The 14,971-nt window shown below is 48.8% G+C and overlaps 1 pseudogene; it reads right to left on the bottom strand.

The window, feature by feature from the left end:
* Positions 1–12,220, bottom strand: part of LOC115329806 — a 38,842-nt pseudogene extending 26,622 nt beyond the window's left edge.
* Positions 12,221–14,971: the final 2,751 nt, after the last annotated feature.

Genomic DNA, 14,971 nt, shown 5'->3' with positions numbered 1-14,971 from the left:
GAGTGCCACGGTCGAGTGTTCTTGTGCCCGTCGTGACCGATGCTGTCGACTGCGGAAAACTTCTTCTGGAAGGAGACGTCCAACTGCTTCTGTGGAGAGGAATAGGCGTTGCAAGGGGCGGTAACAGAGCTGCAGGATGAACGCACTCTAGTCCTCGTGACGTACCTCCGACAGGAGGCACAGCACCTCACGAAATGTGCCGCTGTAGGACACGTCGACAATATCCGGAACGTCGCCCAATTTGCCGCGACCTCCAATGAGCCCTCGCCATCTCACCCGTGCAGTATACCACTGCCGCAGCTCGACATTAATCTCAAGCTGAGTTGCACGGAACGGCGAGAGCTCAGAGACCTCCTTGCCAAATTCCGCGACTGCTCTGCTATTCAGTTGAAAGAGCACCAAAGTATTGCGAAACATAGCGTAGTTACAAACGACGATGCGCTCCTTGTGCATCGGCCACTGCACCGGGACTCCCGAAAGGAAAGAAAGGCCATTCATGAACAAGTACAAGAGATGCTCAACGAAGACATCACGCAGCTTTCAAGCAGCCCGTGGGCCTCACCAGTCGTTCTTGTGAAAAAGAAGGACGGAAGGCTTAGATTCTGCGTAGAATACAGGCGGCTCAATGCGGTGACAAAAGACGTGTATTCGCTCCGGCACATCGACGACACAGTTGACCGGCTGTGCCACTTCTGATACTTATCGTCGATGGACTTGAAGAGTGGCTACTGGCAGATCGAAGTTCGACGAACGGGACCGAGAGAAGACTGCCTTCATCACGCCCGATGGACTCTGCGAGTTCGAGGTGATGCCCTTCGGATTGTGCACGGCGCCAGCAACCTTTCAACGTGTCATGGAGACCGCACTGGCAGACCTCAAAGGCGAGAGTTCTCTCATTTACCTCGTCGACGCCGTGGTATTCTCGGTTAACTTTCACGAGCACTTTCGGCGCTTTCGAGCCGTTCTTCAAGAAATAAGGACCGCCAGGCTCACCCTCAACCCGAAAAAGTGCCGGTTTTCCTACGGCGAACTGAAGTTTCTAGGTCAGATTATGAGCAACGAAGGTGTTTTTCCTTACACTGAGAAGACTCGCGCCGTAGTAGCATCTCCACTTGCCACCAACGAAAAGGCCGTTCAAAGATTCCTGGGACTTTGCGCGTTCTACCGGGGCGTCGTTGGGGATTTCGCCAAGCTTTCTGCACCAATCACGCACCTCACAAAAGACGGCGTGAGCTTCGAACGGGGACAAGAGCAACACTGGGGATCTGACGAGCTAAAGAAACGACTGCAGTCGCCACCGATTCTCGGCCACTTCGTCCAATCGGTCAAAACAAAAGTCCACACGGACGCCAGCAATGCAGGACTTGGCGCAGTACTGGTTCAACGACAAGAGGGTACCGATAGTGTGATCGTTATCACTGGACGGGCGTTGTCGAACGCGGAACGAAATTACTCGACGACCGAGAAGGAATGCCTAGCCAATGTCTGGGCCGTAATAAAATTCCTCCCCTACACTTCGCTCGATGAAGCCTACGACTGCAAGAGTACGACGTGACCGTGGTCTACAAGTAAGGGCGAACATACAGCGGCGCCGACTGCCTTCCAGAGCCCCCGTCGAGTCAGCTACAGTCTGCGCCAAAGATGACGATGACGAGGATCGCTTTCTTGACGTAGTGAGTGTTAAAGACATGGCAGCGCTGCAACAGGACAATCCTGTACCTCGCGAACTGATCGATCACTTGAAGAAACCAGGCGAACGATTGTCCGAGCCTTTTCACGTGCCCTGCCAACATTTTTCGACTGGAAAGGTATTCTCTACAAAGAGGACTTCGAAGAGAGTAACTCGACGTAACCCTTACAAGTCTTCGAGCAGAAATCTTCCAAGCCTGCCACAATGACCCGACATCTGGTCACCTTGGCTACAGCAGGACACTCGCAAGTATCCGAGAGAGGTACTTTTGGCCAAAGCGTCCAATGACTGCCCGCCTCTACACACGGTTGTGCCACGAGTACCAGTGACGGAAGAAACCGCCGTCAAAGCCGGCAAGCCTCCTGCAGCCGATCGCGCCCCCGACTACACCGTTCTAGCAGATTGGAAGGGATATACTTGGACCTTTTCCACCGTCGCGGCAGCGATTCTGTTGGATAATTGTGGCAACTGAGTATCTCATCCGGCACGACGAGGGGAATGCACTCCTGTCGGGAACCGCTTTGAAAGAAGCCATGTTCTTCGTTGTGTGTATGGTCGTCCGACACGGCGCTACCCAATTCATGATTACAGACCGAGGCTCGTCCTTCATGGCGCAATTGACACAAGGGATACGCCGCCTGAGCCACATCGACCACCGCCGAATCACGGCATACCAGCCGCAGATCAACGGGCTGACGCAGCGACTAATCAATACCATTGCCGACATGATCTCGATATATACGTGTACGTAGAACACAAGACATGGGATAAGGTGTTGCCACCTTTTCACCTGGTGCGCGGGAGGAAGGTGACGACAATGCTCGACGCCATGCTGCCCTAGGACCCGACGGGCGACGGTACCGACGACGCCCAGCTGGTCACCGAACGGGCAGAAGGGGTACACCAGCTTGCCTGCTATTGGATAAAGGACCAACAACGTGTGGACGCTGGCTGATACAACCTTCGTTGCCGCGATGTGGAGTTCCAGCCCGGAGACAGGCTGTGAGTGTGGATGGCCATTCGCCACCGCGCCCTCTCCGAGAAAATTAAAACGCTACTTCAATCTCTAAAAACCTCATTTGCCGCATTGGCGACTTGAACTACGAGGTGCTTTCCGACGGAACCCGACCTTCAGGACGCCACCAGCCACGACCCAGAGTGGTCCAGGTTGTCCAACTCAAGCCGTTCTACGCGCGTTAGGCCTGTGACGCTGCATGTTTATTTCATCTCGCCGTAGATGAAAGCGACGACGTGTCCAGCGTGTGTGATTGTGGCTCACGTCGGATCCGTGTAAAGTTGCTTTGTCTGGTGGCAATTGTGCTGATTTGTGGAAATGATGTTTACGACCTCCTGTCGGAAGTCACAAGAATCATCTGGAAAACTATTTTACTACTGTAAGTGGACTTTTGAAGATTTTACAGTCATATTTGTGTTGCCCGAGTGTCCCGCCTAGGTAAGCCTAACGCTAGCGGTAAACGAACGCGGCGGCTCGTCGACGGCCGAAGCCCTCGGTGCTCGCTTCGGAACCCCGCAGTGAAGGCACAATGACCATGCAGGAGACTGTAGACGGTACCGAAATTACCCGCGAAGAATTGAGAAGCGCGGATTCGATCACGAAAGTGGGAAAACATGTGAGAGAGCTGCAGGACCTTGCGAGAGGCGAACGGCGAGGAAGCCCAAATGGCGACGCGAGGGTTGATCGCGGAGCCGATTTCAGGGAGGACAAGAAGATGGCAGGGGAGGCGAATGCCGCGTGTAAGAAGCTGGGCAGAAGATGGCGGAGCGTTCAATGGCGTGGCATCTCCCGCGATTACCGGCGAACGACTACAAGATAATTATTTGGCCGAAGAACGGGCTGGCGCTCGCAAAAGTTCCGATTGACAGGCTGAGTGCGGCGGTGCGCAATGCAGCGCAAATTCCGTTGGTTAAGGGCAAGGAGAGGACGTGCTGACTGCTAGCGATAAGAAAGGCACCCTGATTTTCAGCTCCCCGGACATAGGGTGCTGGAAGAGTAAGTCTATCAAGATCGACGACGACGTCTACGAAATCACGGCGTACCTCGCGCTGCACGATATAACGAGATTGGTGGGGTCCCCGCCATCGACCCGAGATTGACAATAGAGGCACTGACGGAGGCCCTTTGGACACCCGAAGAACCCACCAATACTTGGCATGTGGAATCTGGGCAACTCCAGTTTGGCAATCGTAACCTTGAAACACGAGACAGTGTCGATGTGGATGTACTGCTATGGTGTACCTCTGAAGCGCGTGCTCTGCAGTAAACGCTACGAGATGTGCAACCAATGTGGCGAGTTACGACACAGTTCAGGCGTATGTGCAGGTAAGTAAGTAAGATTAAGGTTTTAATGGCGCAGCAGCAACGGAGGCCATAATGCGCCAAGCAAAATGTTTATTAAAACTCAGCAAAACAGATGCTAGACTACAGAAGATTTTTATAACTCGTGTAGATAACCAGTTTTGTTAAGAAAATTAAAAACTCGTCTAAGTGGAACTAAAGCACTGTCACCATGTAAAAACATAGGATGAAAGGGTACATAGTCTCTAAAAAGTTCAGGAAAACATGATACGCGCAGTTGATGATAAAACCTACACTCCCATTGAATGTGTAAAATTGTAAGTAATTCCCCACAATGGGCACAAAGTGCAAATTCTTCGCCACAGAGGAGGTACATATGTGTCAGACGTGAGTGGCCGATTCTCAAGCGACAAAGCATAACCTCGAGACGACGGTTTCTGTGAAATGAACTTTCCCAGATGCCTATCATTGGTTTAATCACGTGGAGTTTGTTGTTGGTTTCAGTGTCCCATTCTAGCTGCCAAGTCTTTAAAAGAGATTTCTTTAAAAGTGGTTTAAAATCCTGATAGGGCAGGCCAAAAGATGCTATTAAATCTGTGGCAGATGCAGCCAAGCGATCCGCACTCTCATTCCCTGCAATTCCCACGTGACTTGGTACCCAGCAAAATGTGATATTACTTCCAAGGCGCAGAGCTCTGTGTACTTTAAAACGAACATGTTGTGTAAGTACATTCTTTGTGGAAACTCTGGAAGAGATAGCGGCTAAGAAGCTTTGTGAATCGACAAATATTACTGCGTTCAATACACTGTTATCCAGAATATGCTCAATGGCTAATAAAATACCATAGAGCTCTGCAGTGAAGATGCTTGCCATTGAGTCAAGCTGCACGGCTCTTCCAAAGCCACTAGAATAAACTGCGCAACCAACGGAACATAAAGATTTCGATCCGTCGGTGTAGTATTCGGCGCAACCGCTAGATATCCTTTCTTGCAAAGATAGAAACTCTTGCTGAAGAAACTCTGGAGCCACGGTCTTCTTACTGTATTTGGTAAAAGACCAGTCACAACATACGGGTAGCTCGTTCCAAGGGGCAATACTCTCCATAGATTTTAGCAAGTTAACACCACTTGTGGAAGGGACAGGGAGGTTGAGAGAGCTACAGATACTTTGAACTCGAAGACCTAGGGGGCGCACAATCGTTGGCTTGTTTTCAAACAAATTACAGAACTGAGGAATTTGTAAAATACTATAAGCAGGATTTTTCGGATCCGAAAGCACTTTGTAATAATAACACAGGCTCAAGTACTGTCGGCGTTTTTCCAGAGACATTTGATGCGTGTCCACATACAAGCTTAATACGGGTGACGTGCGAAATGCCCCAGTGGCTAGCCGGAGTCCGAGGTGATGAATTGGATCCAACATCTTTAGAGTGGAAGGTCGTGCCGAACCATAAACAATCGCTCCATAATCCAGACATGACCGAACTAAAGCATTGTACAAACGTAGGAGGCATCGTCTGTCAGACCCCCAAGATATATGTGACAGAACCTTAAGGATGTTTGAGGATCGCCAGTACTTTTGCTTTACTTCCTTTAAATGAGACTTGAATGTAAGCTTTTTATCGAAGACCACGCCTAAAAATTAATGTTCCTGCTTCACAGATATTTCTATGTTATTCAATTGAAAGATTGGGTCCAAAGTCAAACCTCGTCGCAGGGAAAGCGGCACACACACAGTTTTCTCCGGGGAAAACTTAAAACCATTTTCATTTGCCCACTTGGTCATTCTGTTTATTGTGAGCTGCAGTTGCTGTTCACAACTGGAGAGGTTGCAGGACGAAAACGTTATTTGCACATCATCCACGTAGAGCGAGTATGAAACAGATGACGGTATAACTTGAGTCAGACTGTCTATCTTAACTGCAAATAAGGTGGCACTTAAGACTCCGCCTTGGGGGACACCATTTTTTTGCAGGAAGACATTGGATAAAGTCGAGCCTAATCGGACTTGAAATGTACGCTCACTTAAAAAATTCTGCAAGCAACGAAGCATACGGCCACGCACTCCACAGTTGTATAGATCTCGAAGGATACCATACCTCCACGTAGTGTCATATGCCTTCTCTAGATAAAAAAATACCAACACGCAATGCTGCCGGTGTACAAAGGCCTCACATATGACGGTCTCAAGTCGGACCAGATGGTCCATGGTGGACCGTCCAGCACGAAAGCCACACTGCTTAGTGTCAAAAACGTTTTCCTCTTCCAAAAGGAACATAAGGCGGCGATTTATAAGCCTTTCATAAGTTTTCCCCAGGCAGCTTGTAAGTGCTATGGGGCGGTAGCTGGTAGCCAGAGAGGGATCTTTTCCAGGTTTCAGCAAAGGTATAACATGGGCACTTCTCCAAGAATCTGGGAAAGCAGCAGCTTCACATAGGTAGTTGAAAAAGGACAACAGGTGGGACAAAGATTCATGAGTCAGGTGCTTAAGCATCTCGTAGTGAATTTTGTCTGGCCCAGGTCCAGATTGCTTTTTTAGGCTGAGAGCAACTTCCAGTTCACACATTGTGAACGGTCTATTGTATGCAGCAGAGTTGAAGCCTGACATAGCGATTTTCTGCTTCCAGCGGTAGACCGGTACTTTAAAAACTCCGTACTGTAATTGGAAGAGCTGCAGACATGCTGAAAATGTTCTGCGAGGAAGTTTGCTTGTCCTGTTAGAGATGCTGAGATTGAAGGAAAAAGTGGAATCCTGAAAGCGTGGTACTGTCAGCGAACTTTTTTGAGACGATCCCATACTTCGTTAGCAGTAACAAAACTATCTAAGGATGAAACATACTTTGTCCATGAAGCCCACTTGGCCCGTCTTCGCGTCCACCGAGCTTGTGCTTTTTTTTTCCTAAACTCTATCAAATTACGGAAAGTTGGATAGCGACGAAAAGTTCCCCACGCCTTGTTCTGGCTTTTCCGAGTGGAAGTACATTCCTCATTCCACCAGGGCTTGCACCTCCGGGGAAGATTTCCTGAGGTCTGTGGAATTGCAGCAGAAGCAGCATTTATAATGCATTCTGTAACGTAAGGCGTTGCATCCTCAGGAGTCATATGAAGAAACAAGGAGGGATCAAGTGTAGCTTCTAGACCAAAAATAGACCAGTCGGCCCTTTCCAACTTCCATCGTGGAAGGCGGGTTGGTATCGATGAAACTGGTAAAACGCTCTCTAAAATTGTGGGTAGATGGTCGCTTCCAAAAGGATTGTTTAAAACGTTCCATGAAAAGCATGAAAGTAAAGATGGTGATGATTGTGATAGGTCAATTGATGTAAAAGTGTTGTGGGCAGCACTAAAAAATGTTGGTTCTTTCTTATTGAGGAGGCAGATTCCAGTTGATAATAAAAGCCTTTCACTGCTCCTCATCCACCACGAGGTGTCAGCCAACTCGCCGAAGTGCAACCCAATAGTCATAATGGCCGTCGACTTCAAGGGAACTTTCGACCTGTCAATTATGCTTCGAAAAGGAGCACTAGCACTGGGATTTTGCTCTCCACTGTGCTAACACAAGGTATTGTTATTCCCAGGGTGGCCTCAGTCATGTGAATGGCCACCGACGTCCAGTTTATGCTTCGAAACAGATCATTGGCAGTTAGAGTTGGCTGCCCACAGTGCTGATGAACATTACTGCTATACTCAGAGTGGCCTTGGTCATGTGAATCGCCACCGGCGTCCAGTTTATGTTTCGAAACAGATCATTGGCAGTTAGAGCTAGCTGCCCGCAGTGCTGACGCACGTTATTGTTATTCTCAGATTTGCCTCGGTCATGTGAATGACCACCGACGTCCAGTTTATGCTTCGAAGCAGATCATTGGCAGTTAAAGTTGGCTGCCCACAGTGCTGACCACATTACTGTTATTCTCAGAGTGGCCTTGGTCACGTGAATGGCCACCGGCGTCCAGTTTATGCTTCGAAACAGATCATTGGCAGTTAGAGCTAGCTGCCCGCAGTCCTGACGCACGTTATTGTTATTCTCAGAGTGGCCTCGGTCGTGTGAATGGGGACCGACGTCCAGTTTATGCTTCGAAACATATCATTGGCAGTTAGAGTTGGCTGCCCACAGTGCTGACGCACATTACTGTTGTACTCAGAGTGGCCTCGGTCGTGTGAACGGCCACCAACGTCCAGTGTATACTTCGGAACAGATCACTGGCAGTAAGGGTTAGCTGCCCACACTGCTGACACACATTATCGTTGTTTTCAGAGGGGCCTCGGTCATGTGAATAACCATAGGCGTTCCCTTTAGACTTCGAAACAGAGCACTGGTACTGCGATTTCGCTCTCCGCTGTGCTAACACATGATTTTGTTTTTTCCAGAGGCCTCAGTCATGTAAACGGCCACGGACGTTCCATTCATGCTTTAAAACAGAGCACTGGCAGTGATCTGTTGTGTCGTTTTTCTTAGACAAACAAAAATATCTTATTTGCAATAAAAATTATATTTGTTGCGTAGCAAAGATGTTTAGACAGCGGAAAGGGTCAATATGGCATCTGATGTCTTTGCCGTAGATGGGCTGCAAACTTTTGTTTTTGTGAAGTTGAAATCTATACTGGTGATTTATGGCACAGTGCAATGTATAGACCAGCTTAGACATTATCGCAACAAAAATAAAAAAAGTTTTCTGGTGGCTGCATATCGAAATGCTATACGGCAACGAGCAGATAAGCATGACAACATGAGACACGGGAGGTTAGTGGTGGTCAAGAACAACAATCCGATTTTAAAGCATATAAGTGGTCCTTAAAAGGACTGTTTTGTGTTCCGAGATGTTCCACCCTTTCTCCATAATGGTGGCCTTAAGCTTCGTCAAGGGGCTCGACACCAGACAGGTCATTCTCAAATGGGGTGTCCTTTCCATCCAGCTAGATGACGATGGGCTGGATGAGGGCAATTGTGGAACCGCCTCGTCGGAACGTTGCTTCAATGTCAATAACGTGCCTGACAGCATTAATCCAGTTTTCAGTGGTTACCTTGTCAACTTCTTCGTTGAGAAGTCTCCCCACGTCGACAATCTTGAACGTCGTGTTTGGGCCAGCAACGCCGTTCTTTATCTGCGCCCATATCAGTTCAATGGGGTTGAACTCGCAGTGATACGGTGGGAGCCTGACCACAGTGCAGCCAGCCGTCTTGGCAGCAGTGTCCACACGATACTTTAGGTGCCGTGGCTTCAACAAGGCCACAATGTCAAGCAGCTGCTTCTTCACCGTCTTGGGGTCCCATGAAATTTTTTTAGGCGTCAGCCACTGTCGGATGTCGTCCTTCCGGGAACTCGTCGTCGGCACTGCTTCCAACCGCCGTGAATGGTAAGAAGGGTTGTCCATGACGAAAATGCTTCCTGTCGGTAGTTTGTCGAGGACACCGTCGAACCACTTCTCGAAGCGGGCGTCATACATTTCCTCGTGGTATTTACCGGTCTCTTGTTCACGGAACACGACCAGGCAGCCGTCGACGAAGCCTTCATCGCTGCCGATGTGGGTGACAATAAGAGGCTGGCCCTTCCCCAATGGCTGCCTGAGGCTAGTCGAGAGACCACGGATGAAGGCTTCGTGAGACGAGGCCACGGTTGTGTCTAACCACACCCTTGAGACAGTGTGCCCTGCCGTCACCCACGTCTCTTTCAAGTAGAAGATCTTCCGACCATCTTGTCAGTGACGTGCGATCTCATGCAGGTACTTCTGCTGCCAGGCGACTATGTCTTCTCGTTCAATCAACCGCGAGTTTGGTTTCCTCTTGTCATGCTTGAATCCGATGTCGTGGAGAAGGGGACGCACAGTCCAAGCCTTCAACGAGTGAAGTTCAGTGCTCGCGAAGAATTCGGCCGTTATCTTCTTGACCATGGGGACCTCGTTTCGTCGAAAGAAACGGTACACGCACGATCTCAGCGCGCACAACGTGAAATCGCCGTACCTGACTTTACGCCGCCTCTTGCCTGCACTTGCTGGGCGCTTCCGAGAAGGTGTCACAACTTGTCCCTCGGTTTCTTTCGCCTGCTTCCTAATCTCGAGTTGCCAATGCCAATGCCAAGCAGTTTTCTGACTTTGATGCAGGACTCCTCTACAGTGAGGCCAGGCTTGGCGGGCGGTTCGTGTCGCACCAAAACGTACGCGTTCATTATCAGCTGCCGTGCAACTCGGTTGAGGACATCGCCGCTCTTATGCTTCTTGTAGAAGCGCCTTGGCGTCGGCGGCGAGACTCCACCAGACTCTCTTGACGAAGAAGAATCGAAGGAATCGCATTCCGCTGTCTCCACGTTGGGATTCATAACGGAAAAGGAAAGGCGACTTGGGATTTCTCAAAACGCGAATCGCAGGAACTTTCAAAACCCGAAATGCATTTTTTTAGCAAACGCAGCAAATATACGGAATGTACCTAATTTGAGTAGGAAGGTTATCACGCTAAAAACAACAACCATAAATGCATTAATTATAAAAGTTAAGATTTTCGTTGCACTGAAGCCGTCTTTTTACGTCAACCTTCCGGAACGAGTAATTTGCCCCGGCTAGGTGGGGCAAGCTGCCGCCCGCTACAAGGTCTGTCTGTAGTCAATATCCCTCCATTGAAGCGGAAGGGGCGTTTTCAGCGAACTATTTTCTCGACTGCGAAGGCGTCTGAAGCGGGCGCATCACGCTTAGGGGAGGTGCTTCTACTACCCTCTTAACTTGTAACCGACTATAGACCATTCCATTTAGCGCTCTCTGGGCGGCACCATCTTGTTCGACCGCAGCGCCCTCTCCACACATCCGAGAAGTTCAGTGGGTTCAGCGGGGTAAAACGAGAGAGAGAGCACGCGCCCGACTCCGCTAGCAGGCGACAAACTGGGAGGTTGCCGTTCTCCATCTTTGGGCTGTATTGGCGGGCTCTACCGAACATCGAACTCTCGCTCGTGGCTGCCGTTGTGAAGTGGTTTGCGTTCTTAGAATAGTTGTGGCTACTCCAAAATCAGCCTATAGCTATCTATTGTTCTATTTTGCTAAATGATCAACTAGCATATCTTTTTTCCGTTACTTAAATAGCAGTTGAGTCAGCCGGCAGTACTACCCTAAACTACTGCGTGTATTGCGCAGGAGAGCACGTTTTATTTATTATTTCAGACTTCCACTTATGGTCCCTGGAGGCCTACACTAGTACAAACTTTGTATAGTCAAAAAGGTACAGCAACCGGATTTACTTTTCGCCAAAGAGACCGGCCAATCTGACACAGTTTTCCCTATTTGTTTTTATTTGCACTCAGGTAACAGCGCAATTGAACCCTGTGAGTCTCTTTATCTAGTATATTATTACTCGACGACTGGCATACCAAAATCTGCGCATCTGCGCTTGAAATATTCAAAATGACGCGATTTTAAACAGGGTTTGCACGCCAGCCGGACGCTAGCTACAGCCCACTCGGCGGAGCCGACGACATTCGGGGTGTGAGGGGGAGTGCATTTTTTTTTCTTTTACCCTCTCTGCTATGACCCTAATGGAGCGGTCTGTAGTCATTTTTGTTTTCCTTTCGCGTTGAATTGGGACGATGCGCTTTTAAAAGGAGGAATAATGAAACGCGAAGGGCCGAAAAGCAACGCTTGGTCAGGGACTTCTAGAAGATCCGCTTTCTCTCGCTTACAATTACGCGGACAAATCACCGCCCGCTTTTCTTCTGTCTCGGCGGTGGCGTTTTATTTTGTTTAGCAAGAGTTCGCCGATAAAACCTTTCGTTTCAGTTAATTATTTCTTATTTATTCGCCTTGCATCGTGACAATATGTTACAATAGATTTATGTGCGAAGCTAGAAAATGTACAAAATTCCAGTGTTAATGTTTGATGGTGCCGGCCTCTTATACCGTAAGTCAAGAACATTTTCCTAATTAGGGAAAATAATTTTGACTTCAGCTCGCTTGCGAGATACTTATAGGAAATTACCATATCGACTTGGCCTATTGGGGGTCTTCATTCTAGATCACAAAACTATCCAGCTGAAATACGTTGAGTATAGCATATTAAGCACAATGTAGCAGTATAATCTTGAACTTTACAATGATTTGCATAACTCTAGTGGTGAAAACGCGCTACATCTCAATTACATTTCATTAACACACGCTAGATACATACCGGTTAAACGAGGAGAAGATGCGGAGTTGTGTTTTAAGTAGAAAATAATCAGGATCAATACGTTGGCTTTCATTTTACGACTTCTCTCGAAAGGCGCGGGGCTTTAAGGACGCTTTTCCCTTTTATTTATGCAAACAGCTCTACATGAAACTGTTTGTCTGTTTTGTCATTGTTAAATGTCGTGACCTGAGGCACTTGTCTTTCAAATAACTTTGGTTTACTCAAGGCGAGCGCAAAGAAATAAAAATAAAAGACTGAGGTGAACAACTGACATTTAGGAAAGGCCACAATGAATATTAGAAGGAAATAAACAGGGAGTTGCAGCTGACAGAGTACGCAACCTACCACGTGAAGAAGCTTCCAGCGTACGCCCATCTACCAAGTTGCGAAATTTTAACAACGCAAGAAACCAACTCAACTGCCTCTTGCTAATTAACCATGGAATTGTCATGGCTCAGCAACGAAATAGAAAAAAAATACAATGCGCCTTTGCCGTATTCTCTGAATGGAAACTTAATTATTTTGACTGTTTTTCAATTCATATATGTAATGTTTATAAAATGAACGCTTTGGTTTCTAACCGATATACAAAAAATAAAGAAAAAAAATCGATAACATTTTTTAATGAACGTTTCATCAACAATTATCGCATCACAAATTGTATAATTTGTTTTGCTTGCTTTTGGGCCATGGAGCGATTACTGCAGCAATTTCAGTCTAAGATGATGGTGCATAAATACCAGGCGGCGCACGCTGCCGGATAATTAAAGAAGCTGAGCATTAAGCTTACGTGTGTCTAATGTGTTAAAGAAGAAACTGAAACAGCTGGCGCCATGGGTTCGATAACAATCGTAATGATCGTTCCACCCAGCTACCTGGATCCGGGTTCAGTGTCCAAGGCCAGCGAATTTCTGATATACACGCGCGCGAATCGATAACTTAGGTCGGCGGAGGAATGCAGAAGCAGGGAGCGTTCGAAAAATAATAAAATAGTGGTAGCTTCGGTGGAGGTGCAACGCCTTTGGGTGGTGTCCACAAAAGCTTCGTCAGATTGATCGCCAACGTGTACGAGAGTACAAGAACGCGTATCCCGGAGAAGTCGGTCGTGAAGTCCTGGAGACGGTCAGTAACAACACCGGAGAGTGCGCCAGTACTGTCGCGAAGTACAAGGCGCAGTGTCAATCTGGCAAGGTGGCGTCCTGAAGCGAAGACCTCGCCATGTAGAAGTTTCGAGCACGGGGACTGTCAAGCATGCCGAATTCACGCACAATGCCATCCGCCTGAAGGTGCATCGCAAGTACCCCGAGAGGGGGATTCCTACCCTTGACAGCTATTTCAAAATAAACTGTTCAGGCCACAACTATTGTCGATTACCGTCCTATTATAAATTTTGGGGCGAGGTATTTTGGGTTGGAATGAGGAATCAGTGAGATTCCTCATTCCACGCAGCACGAAAGCAAAATATAACTCGGTGCAGGAGGCAAATAACACTTGCAAAGCGGCAGAGCAGATGGTAGAAATGTGGCCTCTCGGCGACTTATAAATAAAAAGCAAGAAGAAAGGAGGGCTTCAAATATACAGTGCGGCAATGCGCACAATCTTGCAAAAAAGTATGTCTAAAAAAGCAGAAAAAAAAAAAAAAACTCGGCGGCAGTGGGGTTTGAACCATTGCCGCCGAGACGTCGGTACCGCCAGAGCAGCGCCTCGTACCACTCGTCCACAAAACGCGCGGAAGAACCTTTTTTTTTTCCTGCATTTACATGCGCACCACTTCCGTACCTTTGACAGTTTTGCACGCTAGGTACAGTCGGAAGCAAAACTTTGCGGGGCACGGGAGCGCGTGCCAAAATGCATCGCCGCGACGTGCAACGGCGCGCCACCGCATTAAAAAGCCGCGCTTTGCGCATGCGCGCCCTTCGTGCTGCGCGCCCTTCGTCTCTTTCGCTCGTTTCTGTCCGACTCACTCCTGATAACCGGAGCCGGCGCAAGGGGCGCAAGTTGCCGATTGGCTGGCTGTCATACTTCGCGTCCTCTTCAGCTTCCTCAGCAGCCGTGCTGGGTGACAAAGCGCCTAGTTACCCCCCCCCCCCCCCCCCCTCCCGCCCACCCAACGAGCTCCGCCACAAAGCGTGGCGGCTGAAGCAGACGCGCAGCATGACAGCCAGCGAAGTGCGTCGGAAAGAAACGAGCGAAAGAGACATGATAGCGAGTACGAAAAGCGCGCATGCGGAAAGCGCGGCTCCCTAATACGGCGGCGCGCCGTCGGACGGCGCGGCGATGCATTTTGGCAAGCGCTCCCGTGCCCCGCAAACTTTTGCTCCCGACCACTGATCTCAATGACAATTGCTGGATCGCGCTTCGCCGCTTGTTTGTTGCAGCGCGAGTGAAGCCACCGGACTTCACTCGCTTGGGATGCGATTTTGCTAGCCTTTTGCTGCGGTTTTCCTGCGTGCTGTAGACACGTTTTCTACTCGTTCGTCGTCATTCGCCGAAGAAGTTTTTTAAGACTCTGTGTACTGTTGAGACTCGCCGTTGTGAACACGTGGAAAATTTTACGAAAGGGCAGTGTCGCAGGAAAAAGGCACAACTCGTCGAAAGCAAGGGTCTGGCGGCGTGTTCAAAGCTTCCTTGGCACGCCGAAGTGCCGTGTCTGTGTGCCTTTGCGCGTTTGGATACCGACCAAGAACCGACGCCGTGTGAATGTATTTAGCGAGTGCAATGTGCGTGAAGCTGTATGTGCCTCTGGATCAGCGTCTTACATTACTCGGCCCTCGCGGTTTAGAAACGAGCTTAATCCAGCGTCCACTAGCGACGGAATATGGTG

The sequence above is a fragment of the Ixodes scapularis genome, unplaced genomic scaffold (assembly GCF_016920785.2).
Source record: "Ixodes scapularis isolate PalLabHiFi unplaced genomic scaffold, ASM1692078v2 PGA_scaffold1__304_contigs__length_218370807, whole genome shotgun sequence".
Classification (NCBI taxonomy): domain Eukaryota; kingdom Metazoa; phylum Arthropoda; class Arachnida; order Ixodida; family Ixodidae; genus Ixodes; species Ixodes scapularis.
This window is presented reverse-complemented; position numbering and strand designations above follow the sequence as displayed.